Below are 20,360 nucleotides of genomic sequence, written 5' to 3'. Positions count from 1 at the left end.
TGGTGCGGGTGCCATTAAAAAGTTAATTACACCTGCAGTTTTGTTCACAGATCGCAGTGCGGTGGGCACAATGAGTGCCCACCGCCGCAGCTCAATCAGCGCTCACCACCGCAGCCCAATGAGTGCACGCCACCGCAGCCCAATCAGTGCTCACCAGCGCAGCCCAATGAGTGCTCACCAGCGCAGCCCAATTAGTGCTCACAAGCGCAGCCCAATTAGTGACCATGGGCCGGATAAATGTCCTCAGCGGGCCGCATGTGGCCCGCGAGCCGTAGTTTGAGGACCCCTGGTGTAGATCAATCACAATGTACCGACGCCCCTTTAAGCATGACGACCAAACGTAAGTTGTCTGCGCCATGTAATGAAAATAACAAAGTCAACTTAATCAAACGATAAAAGCATGAAGAGATTTAATAGCATTCAAAGATGTACACGATCGTAAGGTAATGCTGTGAGACCAACCAGTTCTCCATTCTCGTGATTACAGTTCCAATAAGTAAAACATTCAAAGCAATATTCTTATACATTCTATGGTTTTGGTTATAATAAGTAGTAGAAAACTCCAAGCGATAATCTAGTGCATCCTATTGAATACAGTTAAAATCAGTAGTGGGCACATTCATCGCAATATTTCGTACAATCTATTGATTACAGTTATTATGAGTGGAAAATTCAAATCCATATCCTAATACATTCTAAGGCTAGAATTACGATCAGTAGTGGAAAATTCCAAGGCATATTCTTATACATTATCTGACTATAGTTATAATAAGTAAAAGAAAACTCGAAGCGATATTCTATTGCATGCTATTGAATAGTTACAATCAGTCATGGAAAATTCAAAGCGGTATTCTCGTACATTCTATGGTTATAGTTATAATCGTAAAACATTCGAAGCAATATTTTAGTACAATATATTGCTTACAGTTATAATCAGTCATAGAAAATTCATAGCCATAGTCTCGGAAATTATATGGCTATGGTCAAAATCAGTAGGGGAAAATTCAGAGCAATATTGAAAGTATGTTTGTTTAATTTCCTTCGCACCGTAATTAGCCAACCATTCAAATCGGAGGTTTGGGGGAAGGATAATCCAAACACAAAAAGAAGTTCTAAAGAAATTAGTTTTCAATCTGGATGATGATTTCAAAGCGCATGGCTCCAGTGGCTTCTTATCATCGGAACGAAGAGCGTTCTAGACGGCTGCAGAATTGCATCTGAAAGCATGCGATGCGGTGACCGTCTTTTTCGATGGCCAGCCAATAGACGCTGCGAGGATTACCGGAGTTCACGTGATGGTTTATGCTTCTTGACGAGATCAGCAATGTATTGTGGTGTATTTATGGCAAGCAATCTGTGTGTTATGAGTGCGATCTTAAAATGTATTTCATCGGCAATCACAAGCTAATGCAGCTCTTTCAAAAACGAACACTCATACGATAGTGACATTCTAGTACAGGGGTCGGTATCCAAAGTAACAAGAAGATATTTTTTTTCCAATTCGGTAAAACAAACTCAATACTTCAAGAGCCTCAATTCACGTCAATAATGTCACGAAGCAGCCACTTAAAGGGCTGCATGTGGCACCGGAGCTGCAGGTTGCCGACCCCTGTTCTAGTTCAGTCTTAACCCTTCACCCCTGCCACCTCCACAAGACTTTGGGCTTAAACTGCCTGGTACCCGTGCTGGTCCTCTTCCTGCATCGGGTCACCGCTGGGCAGAAGCGGTGAACTTTCATCCTCCTCTCGGCCACTCGGTTGTGGCGGTTGCTGTCGTCTTGTTTGATTTGCCCAGGTGTGGAGGGAACTGCTGCTTTCACCACAGTTCACGTGTTTATAATCGACTGGGAGGGTATTTCCATGCCCTTGCTTCCTGACCCGATTCAAATGGGCAAACATGAGGTTCACGTTCTCCTCCGCCAAACGCTTCGAGAGCTCCTCCGTCTTCTGTTTGATGAACTGGTTCTCAAACTTTGAATAGTTGTTCTCAGGTGAACGTTCGATGAGTTTAGAATACTTTTTTTGAAATCTTTTCAGTGCATGAAATGTTACAATTACATCTACAGTGATAATTAAAGATAATTCCCATGCATGGTTCTGAAAATAAAAGAGGAAATAAAAACAGGGTTATAACCAGCATCATCATTGTTACAAATCAATATTGTGCAATGTTATTTCTCTTGTTTTCCCAGGTAAGCCTCAATGAGTCTCTTGACTCTTGTTCAGGAGCGCCCTGCCAAGCTTCCACAGTCGGGAGCGATTTTCTGCTTTGTGATATAATCCTGAGTGTGATATTATTTAGATTACTTGGCCGCTATACATTTCCACGTGATAGGCCGCTTCGTTGAGCTATCGTTTGTGGACAGGGCGCTTGTGAAAATGAAGCTTCTAGCGCAGTGGGACTTACCTTGTAAAATAGATACAGTTGTAGCTTATTTGTAACATTTATTTGTGTAATTTGCTTACCTTTCCTATACTGTGCACTGCTACTGTGCCCTTGCATTGTCTGACCTGCCGCTACTGGACAGATGTGACAAATAGCTTTATAGCTCTTACAGAACAATATAATTTGGCCTTAACTTCTCGCCGACGACACTGGATGATGCCCACCACGGTGGTGAGATATTAACTCCCTTGCGTAGTATACAGGAGTTCGTGGGTTAGATCCCAACCCTGACACCTGCATATTTGGAGTCTCTCTCCCCGTGGTCGTGTGGATTTGCCTCTGGATCTTCAGGGTTTTCCCTCTATGGGTCTCTATGCGTTTAGAGAATTTAGCTGATATGAATTCCCACGTGATGATAATCCACTATATTCGTGAAAGCCAGGTCGCCTCTCCTCACCTGAGCAGAAGCACGGAGAAAGTCGACAATTTCGTTTTTAATCTCTTGCTCGGTGCCGTTGGAGACGAGGCCGGTGAAAGGATTCTTCAGATTGTCGCAGGGAACCTTGGCCAGCACGTCCCGCCTCTCCTTCTCGCTCATTCTCGAGAAACTCGAATTGAGCACCGGGAAACGGCCCCAATCCAGGGTTTCAGACCGGTAACAAATGTAAATGTCACTATTGAAGAAAGCCAATATGATCCAAACAAATGATGCGAATATAACAGTCGCATTTTTTATAATTACGACATAAATCCACATAAAATAACAATAAAAACATCGACTGCAACGATTATTCCATCTATAAGATGCCATTACATGTGCAATTATTTTTGCACTTGAGGGTTGCTGAACGGCAAAAGCCACTGCTACTATGATAAAAAATGGTATAAATAAAGCATGCAATGCATATTGTTGATTCTCTGGCGAGGTGCAAGGGCAGCGAAAGGCAGGGAGAGGGGAAAAGACTCCTACTACACCAGCCAGAATGGGCATGAGCACGCCCGTAATGATAGTGGCAATGCTGGGAAGGTAGTCCTTTAAGGGAGAAAGGAAAGACCCCAATCCTTGCGTGTGCTCCATTATAGACGACTGTAACCGATCTACTCGACACAGAAAGAGCAGCAGCAGTCGATAGCAGCAGCAGTAGCCCCGCGCTGAGGTGTTGTTCAAGCGACTATTTATACTTTAGTCGTCGGTAGTGAAACCTGAAGTAATGTTTTGCAAGAATAATCAAGTCACGACATTTGGCTAAACGTGCGGTTATGCCGCCCTCGTGAACATCACGTAGCGCAGCGTTTTGGCTTGAAGGAACTTGTCTCAAAACACACACAGAAAAACGGATGAACAAAACATCACGTTCTTAGCAGCTGAGTCATTACTTTGTTTAGCACGCAACACGTACATGACTCTCATTCGTATGCACAATTAAAGCATAAAAATACATCGTATGATATCAAACCATATTTCAGCGTCTGTGTTTTTTGGTGTGGCCATGTGTCATCCTCGGTTAGATTCCATTGCCTTCTTTCACTCCCTGCCCTGACTTCCCCTCACCAGCGGGATCACCCACAAGAATGCATGCCATTGCAATAACATCTCCACTTCCAGCCGTTTGCCGTATCTCTATTTGCTCCTGTCACCCTGCACTACAACTCGTGGTAAAACTCTACAAGCAACGTGAATTAAACCTCCTCTCTCACCTACACCAAGCACCAGGACCGCCACTGCCAGGCGTCACCGTGGCAGCCCCCGCCATCTAAAACGACTCTCATCTCACATTCGCAGCAGCATTCAATCTATCTCTACTTTTAAGAAAGTCCCTAATTTGACTTCTGGGCCGTCATGGCCGAGTGAACAGCGTTAAAGAGACCTCTCTAACCCTTACGATAGAAAACAAGCCTGCACGTGTATTATATTACCTTTTTTCTTTAGACTATTTATTTATTTATTAGCCATCGGATTCAGAGAGGGGTTTTCCCTTGGTTTCTGCCTGTTTGGGCAATTTATAAACCATCTAGCCCGAGGACTTTTTGCGCGCAGCTTGGCCCTACCCCTGTGGCTTGGTTTGGGGGATTTTACCCGCAACAACCTCGTGCTCCATGGCGAATAGGGCCCCAGGGAACACAAATCTCCGGCTTCATCCTCGCTGGCTTCCCCGGTCAAAGGGAAACAATATACCACCTAGCAGGTCCGTGGGAGCGTCTACAAATCCTCCTGGAAAAGGTAAGAGCTGCGAGCTCAGAAGACAGAGGAAAACAGTGCCCTTCTCCCGGATACCTCAACGAGAAGCTAAGTGGGGTATGCGAAGAGGGCGGAGAGACAGGAAGCCATCACGATGATGACGGGTTCACTCTTGGAACAGGGGTGATGTGTCTTCTTGGTTCTTTCGGTAAAGTCACGTAGAAGGGAAATAATAAAATGATAAAAATTAAACATAATAAAATAATTCTTCCCGACAGACCTGTTCTTCACCTGAGGACGGCTGCTTGCGTTGGACGGCTGCTTGAGTTGTGGCCGAAACGTCGTGAGAATTGTATTTTATTATGTTTTATTTTTATTATTTTATTATTTCCCTTCTACGTGACTTTACCGAAAGAACCAAGAAGATGAATCCCTGCAGTCACTAAAGCTTTAAATCGAAATTTAGGGGTGATGTGGTTAAGATGCACGAAGCTAGACTGCTGGAGCTCAAGGACGCTAATAGCAAGCCAGACGCTAAGGGGCGGGAGTGGTAACTTAAGGCCTACGGCCTCCCGGTGGGAGTTGAGGGCAACGCTCCACATGGAGACTTCATTTACATTCAGAAGCATCTCATCGATGCTCTAAGGAACCCGGAATCTCCTGGTATACTACAGAAAAAATCCACCCCCTCTGGAGACAGTCACTCTTAGTTCCCACGTGGAAGTAAAACGCAAAACATTGGAAGTCACGTATGCTCGGCATTGCTCCTTTCATTGTTGAGTCAGCATTTTGAGCGAGTATGTTTTTTGTTTTGTTAACCGATGGTTTAACCAACAGGAATTACGTTGACAAAACCTGTAGGAAGTGGAGCGCTAGTAACGCTCGCACGCTGTCTTCCTCTTCATCATAATCCTCCTCATCCTTTATCATCGTCAAAACCACTCTTATTGTCGTTTCTACTAACGTCGTTACTACCCAGGTAACGCTTTTTTTCTACCACTTGTGTTGTACAAAAAATAAAATATTCACGTTTATATGAGAACCGAAAAAATACGTGAGGTAAAAAAAAAATCCCCTCACCACCACCACCACAAGTGTCAGCCATCGCCAGTCACTTCGTCGTTTAGATTAAGAGCGCGAGTAGAACCCGCGACCACAGAAAGCAGAAGCAACATGTGAAGCAACAACAGGTTAGTCATTTTGTGGAGCGGTCAGCATTTTCAACACGGCACGCTAACCAATACAACCGGAGCTCGACATCAAGACTGCCATCTTGTTTTTGCAAAGTCGAAAAACACTGGGGAGACGAAAGTGGTCGAGCGTGGTCCTTACCACCCACCACCCTCGTGGTGTCCCGTACCGTCCTCCATAGGTGCTCGCGATTGCTTCCTCCCGATTGTTCTATTACCCAATTTAACAAACGTAACCAATGAGGGTTAATGCACGGATCAATGAGTAGGACATCTCGGAGAGTACTGTGTTGACAAATCCGAGCATAAGAGTTTGCATAATAGAGTGTTATGTTTTTTATATTAAAGTGGCTTAACACAGAAGAGTCTGAGTGGTGCCTTCCTAAGTTCATGCTTAATCATCTTAATTATAAGAACTGCATCCTGCGGAGAGATATGAATTTTGAGGCATACTGTAAACACTAAAACATAATCAGTAAAAGTTAAAGCGAGAATCATTGTATTATCCTGATTGATAATACACCCCTAGACAATAAAGCCGAGCTTAATCAGCATAATTACATCACACTTGCATAAATTCATACAATTACACCTTCTTCATTGCATTATCCTCGTAGATAATACAACCCTAGACAACGAAGCCGAGCCTAATTAGCATAATTACATCACACTTTCATAACTTCATACAATGCATACAATTACACCTTCTTCATTGTATTATCCCGATTGAGAATACAACCAGAGACAACGAAGCGAAGCCTAATTGCATACATTAGCATAATTACATACACTTGTATAACTTCATACAATTACACCTTCTAATTAGCAAAATGCATAATTCGCATAATTCGCATAATTACATACATTTGCATCATTTCGGAAAATTACATCTTTTGTTCTTAGTATGGAACCTTGCAGTCACGAAAACTTCAGATCTAGATTAAATTACATCTTGTTCAAATTTCATTTCATTTACATTTTTTTTTAAAGACCGAATATATATGTAATGTAGTAACTCGGCGGGAGACGACTTCATGGGTAGCACACTCTTTATTTCACCAAACTCGTTCACAGGTGACTAACACCCACTTAGTATCTCGGGTGACAAACACCCACTTAGCTACCCTGGCGACTAACGCCCACTGAGCTACTCGGGTGACCAACACCCACTTAGCTACCCTGGCGACTAACGCCCACTGAGCTACTCGGGTGACCAACACCCACTTAGCTACTCGGCGACTAACGCCCACTGAGCTACTCGGGTGACCAACACCCACTTAGCTACTCGGCGACTAACGCCCACTGAGCTACTCGGGTGACCAACACCCACTTAGCTACCCTGGCGACTAACGCCCACTGAGCTACTCGGGTGACCAACACCCACTTAGCTACTTGGCGACTAACGCCCACTGAGCTACTCTGGACACTCCCTGCCCGGGGTGTCCGTCTTGACTGTGGGTCCCCAGCCCGACCCACGTGGGCGTCGGACCCCGGGTCCCACAGTCTCGCCTCCGAGCCACACAGGGCCCCGGTCCCTACAAGGACGGCGGGACTAGGGGTCTCGGGGCACTAGGTCTTCAACTCCGTCTTCTGGTCTTCAACTGGGTAACTCTCCCCGAGTGCTCTCGCGCGTCCCCCTTTATACCCCACCTGCGGACGTCGCTGCGAGCACCCATCCTATTCGACCAATCACTGGGCGCTGGCTACGATCCTGTTTTCCCACATCTCAGCGTGCCTCGCCACCCACGCCGCGCCGCCCCGTCATCTGTCACTCCCGGCGCGCGCGTCCACACCACGCCCACAACGCGTGCCCAACCCCGCACCCCGCGCCGCCCCGTGATCCATCACTGTCACAGTCGGCGCACGTCAACACCACCACTACATCACCCCCTACCACATAGCTCGCAGCCGACCCGGCTGCTATAAAAATATACAAACCCCCCTGTGTGCCCCGTAACACAACACAACAACAAGAACAACAACTAACGTAACAACACAACCCAACGCGAACACTACCATTCGCAACCATCAACCAATGCCACCGCGACAACAGAACAATATATACAATCCGGCGAGTGACAATACCAATGTGTATGCAGAAAGAAAAATAAATGGAATTTTTTTTTTTTTTTTTCGACTCGTGCAGCGTCCCATTCTTTCCGAGCGTCCCTACAACGGGACATTACCCCGGCAGAGGGGAACACCGGGCGAGCTCGGTGTCGAAAAAAAAATGTCTTCATGAAAATTGTTGTGCCCTAGCCCGAGTCCGCCTTGCCGGTCCGTCGTACGGCACCAGACGCGGTTGACCGTCCGGTGGTGCCGGCAGTTCAGGAAGACATTGGCCAGGCATCGAGGACCCGTGCGTGCCGCGGGGTTCCGGTTCCCGACGGTCAGCAGCCGTCAAGCCCGAGGCACCTGGGGGTGGGTCAGGTGGAGACACGTGAGGATCAACCTGCGACACCTCCCTCCCCAAGTCGACGGTCACATCACACGCCCGGTCGTTACGGCACAGAACGGGGTCACACGGTGCCGCATAGGGCTTCAGTCGGGAGGGGTGCACGTACCAACGGCGTTTTTCCCATTTAATCTGTATACTCTGGGGTCGTGCAACCCGCACAATTTCCACCGGTCCCCTCCAAGGTCTCAACAATTTGGGGGACGTAGCCAACGGTGCATGTGGACAATGCAGCCAGGCCTTATCGCCTGGTTTCCAATCATGCGTATGCACCCTCCGCCCATGCAATCTCTCGTTCACGATTTGCCGAGACCGCGAATTCAACCTCGCCGCCTCCCGCGCTTCAGTCAATTTGCCGATATTAAATTTGATGTGGTCTGCCAATTTTGATTTTGCACGTGGCTGGGAAATCCCCAGTTGGACGTCCATGGCCGGATCGGCCTCCCGCCCATACATAAGAAAAAATGGGGAAAACCCCGTCGCCGCATGAGGGGCCATTCGATAGGCCGCGAGTACCCCCGGCACCTGTAAGTCCCAATCAACCTGATCGTCGCAGACCTGTTGGCACAGCATAGACGTAATCGTCCTGTTCAGACGCTCAACCATCCCGTCAGTCTGCGGGTGGTAGGGGGAAGTACGCACTTTCTTTGTACCCAACAGGTCGCACACCTCGCGCAACAAAACGCTCGAAAAATTCTTTCCTTGATCCGTCAGCAAGCGTTCGGGGGCGCCCTTGTCCAAAACATAACCCTGGACGAAGGCGTCCGCCACCGCTGCAGCCGACTGGTTGGCGAGTGGCCATGCCATGGGCCATCGGGTGAAGTATTCTACGCCAACCAGCAGGAACCTATTTCCCCTCGGTGTAGCAGGAAAGGGCCCCAAGATGTCCAACGCAACCAATTCGTTTGTGCGCGAAACTTGAATGGATTGCAGCGGTGGATTAGCTGCCAATGGTGGCGGTTTTCTTTTGGCACACCCTACGCATCCCTTAAGGATGTTCGCCACGTCGTTACCCATCCCCGGCCAATAATAGTCTCGCTGGATTAGGGCGAGCGTTTTGTGAAAACCCAGATGCATGAGCCGTTCATGAGCTGCCAGAACGACCCTACCCCGCATAGCAACAGGCACAACGAGCACGTGACGCCGGGACATGTTGTCCCACTTCATCAAAAGGCCCTGTCTGCACACCCAGGAACCGACCCGCGCATCCCCTACCTCGGGAGCGCCAACTTTTCGACGTAGCGTAAGTAGGGAGCTGTCGGACATTTGGAGACGGCCCCACTCAATGAGGGGCAACGACAACAGCGAATCCCTCCCCGTGGGAGCGTCGACTCCCGGGGTGTCAGTGGCGGCGAGCGCAACTCCCGGGGTGTCGGCGACCGGGGGTTTGCACCGCGCCGATCCCAGCAAACATGTGCAGTCCGTGCACGGTGGCAACCGCGACAAGGCGTCCGCATTTGAGTGTCGCAATCCCTTGCGGTAAATCGTCGTGAATTGGTAGTCCTGAAGGACCTCCAACCATCGGGACAATTGGCCCGATGGCTGTGCCACGCGCATAGCGTATTGTAGAGCCGCATGGTCCGTACGGACCGTAAAATGACGGCCGTAAAGATACGGCCTGAATTGCTGTGTAAAAACCACAATCGCTAACAATTCACGGCGAGTCACGCAATAGCGTTGTTCGGCGGGGGAAAGAACTCTACTACCGTAGGCGACCACCCGTTCAACCCCCCCGACCACCTGTGAGAGCACCCCCCTGATACCCGTGTTGCTGGCATCTGTGTCAAGCAAAAACGGTTGTGTGAAATCGGGGTAACACAAGGGGGGAGCCTGCACCAAGGCGTCACGAAGGGAGCAGAACGCAGCCTCCTCTTCCGCCCCCCAGTGAAACCGCACACCCTTAGCCGTCAAAGCGTGCAGGGGCCTGGCTATGGTGGCAAACTGCTTGACAAAACGACGGTAATAGGAGGCGAAACCAATAAAACTGCGAACCTCCGTGACCGAGGTTGGCGTTGGCCATGAGCTGACGCAGTGCATCTTAGCAGGGTCTGTCGAGATCCCTGAACGACTCACGATATGGCCCAAATACCTGACCGATTCCCGAAGCAGAAAACATTTAGCCGGTTTAAATTTAAGCTTAGCGGAACGCATCCTGAGGAACACCGCTCTCAGTCGCTGGAGGTGCTCCTCAAAAGTCCGACTGAAGACGATGATATCGTCGAGATAAATCAAACAGGTGTCCCATTGGAGGCCCGACAAAACCAATTCCATGAGTCTCTGGAACGTGGCGGGAGCGGAATGTAAGCCCATGGGCAAACGGTTGAATTCAAATAGGCCACCAGGTGTCCGGAAAGCGGTTTTAGGTTTAGACTCGTTATCGAGTGGCAATTGCCAAAATCCGGAAAGCAGATCGAGTGTGGAAAAAAACTGTGCTCCGCCAAGGCATCCAGCGACTCATCCATCCTGGGGAGCGGATACGCATCCGCCATCGAGATTTTGTTTAAGCGGCGGAAATCGACACAAAACCGCAAGGACCCGTCCTGTTTTTTAACTAGGACAATAGGAGCACCCCAAAGACTAGAAGAGGGCGAAATGATATCGGCCGCCAACATATCATTAACCGCCGATTGCACATGCTCCTTCTCGGCTGGGCTGAGCCGGAAGGGATTCTGTCGAATAGGGGCCGCGTCCCCTGTAGCTATGTGGTGGCGCAACAGGTCCGTGCAGCCGATATCGTACTTATGTTTGCTGAACACGTCAGCAAACTCGAGTAGCAAACCCCTCAATGCTCCCAATTGCACTTTGGACAAGTTAGCAGAACCGGCACACAACAAGTCCAACCACTCTGTCCCCTCATCACTTGGAGGATGCGACTCGACAGTGAAATCTGCTTGAGCCACGAGCCGTTCCTCAACGGGTAGCGGCGCGGCGTGAGCCAGCACCGTTCCCTGCGCAATTACGGCCGGCCGCGACCCCGTATTCAGGACCATTACGAACGGCTCACTGTCCCCTCTCACCATGGTTTGAGCAACCGCTAAGTCGAGGCCCCTTCTGGCCCTGTTAGATGGCCCCAACAGCACTCCCTGTGCCTCCGCACCCACCTCGAGTGGTTTCCTCAACCGAAGGGGTACCAACATTTGCGATCCCGGGGGCACCCGTACAGTCTGAGTTGCCAGCGCCTGCACCGTCGCACAAACCGTGCGTATTTTGGTAGGGCTCGTCAAGAACGCAACCCGCCGACCCGACGGAAGCTCAATGCAGGCCTGATCTATGAAAATTTTGATGGGCATTTTGGACAAAAAGTCCGTACCTAGCAAACAGGGAACGGCCAGCGATGATGATACAAAAATAGGGCCCGCCAATTTGATGTCACCAATGCAAATAGTCGCCCGAATCTGGCCGATGATCCCCAGGGATCCCCCATTCGCCGCATAAAATGGCACGTCCACTGGCAGAAGGGGTCTACTTTGGACGGGAAGAATGTTATAAATAAGGTCCGAAATGATAGTGGCCGACGCACCCGTGTCCACAAGCACCCGGACCTCAACCCCGTCAATAAACCCCGTTACCACGGACGACCCGGCCGACGCAGCCACTATCCTGTGGGCCAATTCGGACCATTCGACTGCTTGCGGGCCGTGTACGGACCCCCCTCGCCGAAGTGAACCCCCGGCACCCAGCCGCGAACCCCCCACCGCCAAGCGGCGACCCGAACGTGCCGTGTATGTGGACCGAGCGTGTGAGGTGCCGCGACTTGCCGGGTTTTGTTGGGATGACTTGTGGGCCTGGTCGTCGTCCCGACGTGGTCCTGTGGCGCGCTGACGCGGGGCCCGGCACCCGGCTGCGACGTGACCCCGAAGGCCGCAGTTGTAGCAGACGACGAGGGACGTCGTAGGTTTCGGTTGCTCCAGCTTGCGGGATGAACGTGTGGGCGAACGACCTCCCGTTCTCCACTCCCCCGGACACGATGCAGCGAAGGCCTGCTCCTGATCCGCAGCTGGCTGAGGTTCGGCGATCGTGGCGGCCAGTGCCGCGTTCCCCGCCAATTTGCAGACGACCCCCGGCTTGCGTTTGAGGACCTCGTACGCGTGAATGCTCGTGGCGATCGCCAGGGAGCAGATATCCATTTCGTCCGCCACATTGATGGGGACCCCCAACTCGTGGGCCAACGCCAGCAGCTGCTCCGTCACCATGGCGTCCTTCCCCTCCTTGTCCATGCGGGGAAAAGCTGCGTCCGCCAAGGCGAGCAGCGCCGTGCGATAGGCGAGCGTCGTTTCTCCAGCCACCTTTCGCCGATCGTAGAACTGGTGGCGACAGGTGGAGGGCGGTCCGAACACCTTCGCCATCAGGTGTAGTGCGGCCTGGAGCGTAGAGCAGGACGACCTTGCAGCAGATGTGAAGGCTGCAAGCGCATCGTCGTCGAGCATCGCTGGCAACGCACGCAGGGCAGTGGTGTAGGACCACCCCGACATTTCCTGATGAGCGAGGAACCTTCGTTGGAAGGCTCCCCAGTCGCCCCCATCCGCCTTGAACGCCGACAGCGCGGGCAATCTTTGCTGGAGGACCCGATCGTCGTCGACGTCGGAGAGATTTTCCCGCGCTCCGCTGTAGTTGTGTAAAATGTCGGCTCGGCCGTCAGGCGCAAAATGGAGAGCTCCGGCGCACGCTGATGACGTGGGCTGCGCTGAGCGGAGGTCTCCGGCCACGTGGTGTCCGTGCTTCCCGCCAATCGATGGCGGCCCCTCAAAAACGGCGGCAACTTCCAGACTTTTGGCGCGAAGCGCCTTTTGGCGGCATCCCTCCAACCTCGCTTTCTCCACCAACCCCGCAGCCGTTTTTTCGCTCGCCGGAACGGAGATGTCCGCCAAGACAGCGGCGGCGGCGAGTAGCAACTCCGCCAACCGGGAGTGTGCGTCTTGGAGGCTGGTGTCGGAGGCGAGCGGAGCGTCGGCCATCACCGCGAAGTGCTGCATCGGCGGCAACTCCTCGTCCTCTCCTCCCGAGGTTGGTGTCCCCGGTACGCCGTCATCTTCCCGACCTCGCTCGTGGGTACGGGTAGTCTTCCTCGTGTCCATTCTTCTTGAAGACAGGTTTACTTCTGACGCCAGTTGTAATGTAGTAACTCGGCGGGAGACGACTTCACGGGTAGCACACTCTTTATTTCACCAAACTCGTTCACAGGTGACTAACACCCACTTAGTATCTCGGGTGACAAACACCCACTTAGCTACCCTGGCGACTAACGCCCACTGAGCTACTCGGGTGACCAACACCCACTTAGCTACCCTGGCGACTAACGCCCACTGAGCTACTCGGGTGACCAACACCCACTTAGCTACTCGGCGACTAACGCCCACTGAGCTACTCGGGTGACCAACACCCACTTAGCTACTCGGCGACTAACGCCCACTGAGCTACTCGGGTGACCAACACCCACTTAGCTACCCTGGCGACTAACGCCCACTGAGCTACTCGGGTGACCAACACCCACTTAGCTACTCGGCGACTAACGCCCACTGAGCTACTCTGGACACTCCCTGCCCGGGGTGTCCGTCTTGACTGTGGGTCCCCAGCCCGACCCACGTGGGCGTCGGACCCCGGGTCCCACAGTCTCGCCTCCGAGCCACACAGGGCCCCGGTCCCTACAAGGACGGCGGGACTAGGGGTCTCGGGGCACTAGGTCTTCAACTCCGTCTTCTGGTCTTCAACTGGGTAACTCTCCCCGAGTGCTCTCGCGCGTCCCCCTTTATACCCCACCTGCGGACGTCGCTGCGAGCACCCATCCTATTCGACCAATCACTGGGCGCTGGCTACGATCCTGTTTTCCCACATCTCAGCGTGCCTCGCCACCCACGCCGCGCCGCCCCGTCATCTGTCACTCCCGGCGCGCGCGTCCACACCACGCCCACAATGCGTGCCCAACCCCGCACCCCGCGCCGCCCCATGATCCATCACTGTCACAGTCGGCGCACGTCAACACCACCACTACATATACAACACCAAGGATGGTGTCTGCGACACCGCATTCGAGGGAGTGAACAAGACTCCCTCCTTGATTTGAAGCTTTCGTGACTGCACGAATCCACTCTGGCTCTTTCGGTAAAGTCACGTAGATAGAAAAAATTATAAAAGAAACACGGCGTTTCGGTCGCAACACAAGCGTCCGTCTTCAGTGAGAAAATGATCTTCTGTTGTGACTTTATATAGGTACAGGAGGGGGAAGGGGGAGGGAAGAATTTTGTAGAGTCGTGGAAGAGAGTCTTGTCGACATTATCACGTTAAAATCGGAGCAGCATCATTTTTTCTTAGTTTAGGGCTAGGCTGGCCTTAAACAAGATCCGTTTAGCGTTAGGGGAAGCGACCACAGCAGATATGAGTGTGAAGGTGATCAGTATTACCTTGTTGTTGCGGCATATATTCAGAAAGGTGAGCAACTCGATCAGGTGTGCCTTCTTGCTCGCAGTCTGTTAAAAGATATCACAGTTGTATGGAAGCCCTCCCCGTAGAGGTGGTTAAGTTTTGATTTGAAGCTTTCCATACTCTCTGGTTCTTTCGGTACATGCATGAAAAGACTCAGGATGCCATGATGTACATCAGCCAAAATGGCAGGCCCCATCCCTTTATCACCTTCACTTGCAATCCGAAATGGAAGGAGATCCAGATTGAGCTGTATCCAAACCAAAAGCCAATAGACACACATGCCATCTTAGCAACGGTCTTTAAACTCAAAGTTGATGACCTCATGATGCTTATTACGACTGACAAAGGCAGCGTCTTTGGAAAGACAAGCAGTAACTTGCACACCATTGAGTACCAAAAACGTCGTCTTCCTCATGCTCACATTTTGCTATGGATGAGGGAAAAAATTAATGCAAGTTAAATTTTGATTTAAAGCTTTCGTGACTGCAGGGATTCATATTCTTGGTTCTTTCGGTAAAGTCACGTAGAAGGGAAACAATAAAATAATAAAAATATAAAACAATAAAATTCTCACGACGTTTCGACTGCAATACAAGAAATCATCATCAGGTGTGAAAAACACAGCAAGAAAATTAGAAAAAAGTGGCGTTTTTTAACGTTAACACCACGGACTGTTAATAAGCACACTCTAAACTCACACCAGAGGTAGGTGTACTCTACACTTGGGGCGCATCCAACACCGTCCGGCTGAGGAGAGAAGAACCTCACTCACTATCTGCTGGTTCTTACGGTCTTCTTCGAGCTCTACTCTTGGCTATCTCTTCGAGACCTCTTCCAGCAGATCCACACTCCCGGGCTCCCACAACGACCCCGCTCATGTCACGGGGTCCCCCTTAAGTACCCCCTGACAATACCAGTGATATGACGGCAAGACCGCAGGTGTACCAAGAAGTATCCACGAAACTTATTGAAAGACACTCAGTCGGTCCGTGATGGCTATCCTCTGTATCGTCGCACAAATACTGAGCATGGTGGATTTGAAACAACGCTCAGACCTGGCACTAAATCTCAAATTAAGGTTGACAACCGGTGGATGGTTCGCTGCTGCCCTCTTCTGTGCAAGATCTTCGTTGCACACTTTAAGGTGTCATTCCGCAATTCTGTGAAAACCATCAAATATGTTTGCCAATACATCAACCAAGGCTTTGACATGGTTGTCTTTGCCTTACAAAAGAGGGACAAAGTGTGGATGAGGTTAAACATGTTGTCCAAGGAAGATACATCAGCAGCAATGAGGCCATTTGGAGATTATTGGCTTCCCCACCCATGAGTATTCCCCCACAGTCATCCATTTGGCAGTTCACATCGAAAATGGTCAACGCATCTACATCACTGAAGGAAATGCCCAACAGGCCCTGGCTCCAAAAGATCCCACCCTGATGGCGTTCTTTGTTTTGTGCCAAAGTTACCCATTTGCTGCCAACCTGCTCTACCATGAAGTTCCCTCCTACTATATATGGAGTGCAAAAAATGGAAGCGACGTGCTGCTCACGGTGATTTCCATGCTTTACGAAGAGTCTACACAGTTCATCCCAGAATCAGGAGTGTTACTTTCTCCAAATGCTTTTCCATGTTGTCAAAGGACCAAAATATTTCCAAGACCTCAAAACAGTGAGTGGAGTTGTCTGGAAAACATACAGGGAAGGTTGCAATCTTTGTGGAATTCTTGAGGATGATCAGCATCTTGACAGAGCTATGACAGAAGCTTCTCTTAGTCAGTACCCCTCTCAACTGAGATTGTTCTTCTGCATACATCTTCAAGTTTGTAGCCCATCTAACCCCATGGGACTCTGGCAAAAATACCAAGAGGGCATGAGTGAGGACATCCTCCACCGAGCTCAACGAGAAAATCCAAACCTCGACGTCAACTTTTCTGATATCATCTTCAAACAGGCCCTCATCCTCCTTGAGGACAAACTGCACTCTATTGGTGGAAAATACCTCACGTCTCTGGGACTACCAACGCCCTACAGGGACAACCTGCATGTCCTTGCTCAATAGATCCTACGTGAAATATCCTATGATGGTTTAGAGCTTCTTAAATGTATTGAGAAAATTTAACTACAGCTAATTGATGCACAAAGAGAAGCCTACACGAAAATCTTGGAAGACATTGAGACTAAAAACGGAGTCCTTTTTTTCCTTGATGCACCTGGCGGTACTGGGAAGACCTTTGTTCTCAACCTGCTCCTTGCTAAGGTTCGCCAGAGGGAGAAAATTGCTCTAGCTGTCGCATAATCGGGGATTGCTGTATAAGTCGATGTGTGTGTGAGTCGATTTATGTGTTTGAGTCTATATCTGTGTGCGTGTAGGTCGATGAGTGTTTTGGTCGATGTCTGTGTGTGTGTAAGTCGATGTGTGTGTGTGTCTTTTTCGCCTGGGCAACGCCGGGTACTTCCCGCTAGTATTGTTGTATAGAGACTTCTTCCCTAAGACACACCAAAAGCCCAAAACTCCTCCCCCTATCACGCCCCTTGCATTGATCTGGTCAGCTGGACATTCTGACACCGGATGTCATAACTCCGATAAAACTCCCCACCCTCCAGAGGTTATCCCAATATTGTGTGAGCACAGATGTTGTTAATTGCCCCTGGTGTGGCTTTTTGACTCGTAGAAGCAGACCCCCGGATGTAGTGTATGGCTGTGGTCACGTTTATTGTGGAATTTCCTCTTATCCACGTGGCATGGGAACGGCCTACCTCTCTCTCTGGGTTTCAACTTTGTGTCCTCTCTGCAGAGCCTAGTTTATCCAGTTAGATTCTCCCTCAATCAATACAGTGGTGGTTATGACTCTCTCCTTAGGTCGATTCAGCCTAAACATGAATAACTGGTCTGGCATGTAAAAGATTGCCACTGGGAAGACAAAGGCGGTTGGGTGTGGCTTGGGTCGTACCTCTTGCATTATCACTAGGTTTTATCTGCTAATCCCAGACAGTATGGCAGAATAGTAATTGTTATAAAGAAGTATGCAAAAATATCACGATAAACCGTTTGACCTGAGCTGCATCATCATCACATTACAGTATATTATATCATCAAATTAACGTTTAATACCATGATATTTGAAAATATAATAGCCCAGAAATGTTTAACGCGCGTGACGTCACACCACATGCCGCAACCCCCGTCATTAATAATAAATAATCATGCGCAGGTGGATTTTTACACTCACGCGGAAGGTCGAGTGGAAAGATATTTTTTCGCAAAGTCGCTTCAAATATGATGACGTTTCTTTATAGAAAGTGACGGTAAAAAAAAAATCTACGCAGCACAGTGCTATATCCGTACGTGATGTTACTGCAAAAGAGGCTCCCCCTTCATGAATAATCATGAGCGGGTAGGTTTTGCCCTCCCCCAGATCGAGCGGAGAAACATTTTTATTATACGCAGCAACAGAATGTATTTGGTGTCTTTATTTATTTATTCAGCACTTGAAATAAAAGGGAAGTCAAAGTTTTGCTTCTACATTATTATAAAATAGCTACATTTCTCCGTGATTTTCCACACATTGTATCGAATTCAAATTGATTACAACCCCAGCGAGCGAAAGCAGAAGAGAATAAAGTATCAGAGCAGTGATTTGGAACTAATTGAAAGTGAGTTAAATACAGTGCTACAGTGACATGAAGTGAGGTGTTTATGACAGTTTTGTGCCAGATTCACTGCCATTAAATTTACAATTATACTGATCAATTTTTTCGTAAATTTTACAGCTTCAGTCCGAGGACGGGCAAAAGGCTAGTTTGAAAATATTCGTATGAGGTGGTGGTAAATCCAAATTTTACAACTTTTTCAAGCCAAGGCTTGTGGATAATTAACCGCCAGATGCTGTCTCCTTTGTGTGAGGAACACTGCCGAAGCAGCAGGGGGTGCTCCTCTGGTCTTTGTTTTCTATAGAGAGGAGTTCACAGGCCTAACGTGCCAAATCCAGATATATGAAAAAGAGAACTATTCATTAAATATGCAAAATCACTCTTAGTATTTTTTTTTGGAAATGGCATATAACAAACACCACTCACAATCCCACTAACATACTTACTCACTCGCTCAAATATCCACATACCCACACACATGCCCAAGCACGCGTCCACTTACGTCTGCGAATTAGTTTCCTCTATCCTGTTCCCCAAGTAAGAGTGATCTCTACCACTCATCACAACACCCCGTCCCCCACCCACCTGCCGGCCCACCTCCACCCAACCCAACCGCACCCCACCCACCTCCACCCAACCCAGCCCCACCCCACCCCACACACCCTATTCATGCGAATGGGATCGCCCACCTCTGTGCTCGTGGTCCGGTCTCACGGGAAAGTCCAATGACCAGAATAGCTGCGCAAGATCGGGGGAGATTTTTGGAAATCCCCTGAACGTTTCTCAGCATGTGTGCATCTTTTTACCGAGGCGCCAGATGAGAAGTGGTGGGTAAGTGAGTGAGAGGGCTGAGATTGAGTGAGAATTGGGGTTTTTATTCCCGTGTGGTTGATGGAATGTGTCAAATAGCACTTTTTTTGAGATTCCTAGCCTACATGTGGTAGTTTCCTCAGTATCAGAGTGTCTATGGGTCTCCATGTGACTCTAGAATGTCTGTATGAGTCTATGGCTCTCAATGCCAGTCTATGCATCTGAACGTGAGTTTGTGAGTCTATGTCTGTGTGAGTCGGGTTGTCTCCGTGCAAGTCGGTGTGTCTCCATGTCAGTTTGCCGGTCTCTGTGCGAGTTTCTCTGCGAGTCTGAGGGTCCCCGTGCGAGTCTGTGGGTCTCTGTGCGAGTCTGTGGGTCTCTGTGCGAGTCTATGGTTCTCCGTGAGAGTCTACGGGTCCTTATGTGAGTCAATAGGTCTCGTTTTAAGTCTGTGTCCCTATGCGAGCCGAGGGTCCCTGTGCGAGTCTCGGAGTTACTATGTAACTCTATAGGTCTCTTTGTGATTCTGGAACTCATCGTGAGTCTATGTGTGTCAGTGCTAGTCATAGGGAATCAATGTAAGTCGCTTTGTATCTATTCGAGTCTTGGGGTATGTTTGTGAGTGTATGGGCCTCGATTTACATCTATCAGTCACTATTTACGTCTATTGGTCTCTGTTGTCAGTCGATGCATCTCTATGTGAATATTTGCGTCTGTGTGAGTCTATGGATTTCAATGCGAGTCTGTGGGTCTCAATTTAAATCTATGGGTCTGTGCGAGTCTGTGGATCTCTGTACGAGTCTGTGGGTTTCTGTGCGAGTCAAGAAGTATATATGTGGGACTATGGGGTTATGTGTGGGTCTCTTTGAGAGTCTATGTCTATGGTCATGATGGTGGTGATGATGATTGCGATCGTGGTGTTGATGGTGATGATGTTGCATCGCTATGTATCTCTTCACAGTAAACCCATGATATTTACAAAGGGGTTAGATTGCGTTATTATAAATGTCGCAACCCTCCACCACCCGACACGGCCAATCAGTAAAAATGTGTCACGTTAACAAAACGTAATAAGTTACTTCTTCAGCCCACTGGAGTGTTTGAAGAGTGAATCCACAACATTTAGAATTTGCGTACGCCATTTCGCTGGTAATTACATCCAGCATCTTCGGGCGACTTACCAGAATAATGAAGCCACCCACCTGCTTCCGGTCTTAAATAGTGCAAGATGACGTCATAATTGCTGAACCCCATCAAGTTTCGAGATC

General features: G+C 49.3%; 1 long non-coding RNA gene across 1 annotated transcript; it reads right to left on the bottom strand.

The window, feature by feature from the left end:
• Positions 1 to 395: 395 nt before the first annotated feature.
• Positions 396 to 10,773, bottom strand: LOC144733004 (uncharacterized). The gene is made up of 2 exons (XR_013588298.1): positions 2,843 to 10,773; positions 396 to 2,096 (listed from the first exon to the last, which is right to left on the bottom strand). It is a non-coding gene; the product is annotated as an uncharacterized LOC144733004 (long non-coding RNA).
• Between the last annotated feature and the right edge of the window lie 9,587 nt (positions 10,774 to 20,360).

The sequence above is a fragment of the Lampetra planeri genome, chromosome 45 (genome assembly GCF_965212315.1).
Source record: "Lampetra planeri chromosome 45, kcLamPlan1.2.h2, whole genome shotgun sequence".
Lineage (NCBI taxonomy): Eukaryota > Metazoa > Chordata > Hyperoartia > Petromyzontiformes > Petromyzontidae > Lampetra > Lampetra planeri.
This window is presented reverse-complemented; position numbering and strand designations above follow the sequence as displayed.